Genomic DNA, 2,251 nt, shown 5'->3' with positions numbered 1-2,251 from the left:
AAGCGTGATGGTTTTCGGTAGGGAACGTCCCACCTTTGGGGACAAAACAATATCCATTGCCTCTTATTGCTTTTAATTTTTTTTCTCGTGTCAACATAGAACAACAGGAGTGTTGTGTGATTTTTTGGGGTTTGTTTGGACATTTTTATGCATTAACTGAGTTTTCAATGCATTTATGTGCATAATTCAAATTTGAACTACATGCACATGCTCCAATGCATATAAATTGGTCGAAAAATCAAATATGTGTCCTTGGGTGCATGCTTAGGTCCCATGCAAGAAATGGGAATGAATTTCAAACACCAGGGCACCGTTTATTGCCGGCAAAACATTGCGATGCCTGGTTTTTAAATTATAGTAAATCCAAAACTCGTCTGAAATTCATGAAACTTGGCATGCTATCATGGAGCGGCATCAACATGCTGTGGTACAAATTTTATCCCATTTGGGGCAGGTTTGGGTATATGCTTTCTCACAAACCGGAGCTTCTCACAACAAGCATGATGGTTTTCGGTAGGGAATGTCCCACCTTTGGGGACGAAACGATATCCATTGCCTCTTATTGCTTTCAAATTTTTTTCTCGTGTCAACATAGAACAACAGGAGTGTTGTGTGAATTTTTGTGATTTTTTGGGGTTCGTTTGGACATTTTTATGCATTAACTGAGTTTTCAATGCATTTATGTGCATAATTCAAATTTGAACTACATGCGGATGCTCCAGTGCATATAAGTTGGTCGAAAAATCAAATCTCTGCCCTTGGGTGCATGCTTAGGTCCCATGCAAGAAATGGGAATGAATTTCAAACACCAGGGCCCCGTTGATTGCCGGCAAAACATTGAGATGCCTGGTTTTTAAATTATAGTAAATCCAAAACTCGTCTAAAATTCATGGAACTTGGCATGCTATCATGGAGCAGCATCAACATGCCGTGGTACTAATTTTGTCCCATTTGGGGCAGGTTTGGGTATATGCTTCTCACAAACCGGAGCTTCTGACAACAAGCATGATGGTTTTCGGTAGGGAACGTCCCACCTTTGGGGACGAAACAATATCCATTGCCTCTTATTGCTTTCAAATTTTTTCTCGTGTCAACATAGAGCAACAGGGGTGTTGTGTGAAATTTTGTGATTTTTCAGGGTTCGTTTGGACATTTTTATGCATTAACTGAGTTTTCAATGCATTTATTTAATTCAAATTTGAACTACATGCACATGCTCCAGTGCATATAAATTGGTTGAAAAAACAAATCTGTGTCCTTGGGTGCATGCTTAGGTCCCATGCAAGAAATGGGGATGAATTTCAAACACCAGGGCAACGTTGATTGCCGGCAAAACATTGAGATGCCAGGTTTTTAAATTCTAGTAAATCCAAAACTCGTCTAGAATTCATGAAACTTGGCATGCTATCATGGAGCGGCATCAGCATGCCGTGGTACAAATTTTGTCCCATTTGGGGCAGGTTTGGGTATATGCTTCTCACAACAAGCATGATGGTTTTCGGTAGGGAACGTCCCATCTTTGGGGACGAAATGATATCCATTGCCTCCTATTGCTTTCAAATTTTTTTTCTCGTGTCAACATAGAACAACAGAAGTGTTGTGTGAATTTTTGTGATTTTTCGGGTTTCGTTTGGACATTTTTATGCATTAACTGCGTTTTCAATGCATTTATGTGCATAATTCAAATTTGAACTACATGCGGATGCTCCAGTGCATATAAATTGGTTGAAAAATCAAATCTGTGTTCTTGGGTGCATGCTTAGGTCGCATGCAAAAAATGAGAATGAATTTCAAACACCAGGGCACCGTTGATTGCGGGAAAAACATTAAGATGCCTAGTTTTTAAATTCTAGTAAATCCAAAATTCTGTTAACCATTCACGTGACGCCACGTGTCTTGGTTTTAATGGCTGTAGGAGGTGCCGTGCGGACAGCTGCTTGACCCTGACTGAACGGGAGGCGTGCGAGCGCCGTCGGGTGTGCAGGCTGACCGAGAGGCGTGCATGCTGTCCTCGAGTGCGCAGGCTCACCGGGAAGCGTGCGAGCTGTACGTTGCACAGGCTCACTGGGAAGCGAGCCCTTTGACTTCCATGGCCGCCCGCCTTGCTCGCATCCTCTCCATTAATGGCGCCCAAGCCACAGTTTAATTCGCTTTTTAAATATAAAACACTCTTCGCAAACGTTTTAGTTAGGACACCCGTATGCAAATCGACAACTTCCCCAGGAAGCCAAGAGAAAATGTGCCGAGCAGG

The sequence above is a fragment of the Aegilops tauschii genome, chromosome 3, assembly GCF_002575655.3.
Source record: "Aegilops tauschii subsp. strangulata cultivar AL8/78 chromosome 3, Aet v6.0, whole genome shotgun sequence".
Classification (NCBI taxonomy): Eukaryota; Viridiplantae; Streptophyta; class Magnoliopsida; order Poales; family Poaceae; genus Aegilops; species Aegilops tauschii.
The sequence above is the reverse complement of the archived record's forward strand: the minus strand, read 5'-3'. Positions refer to the sequence as shown.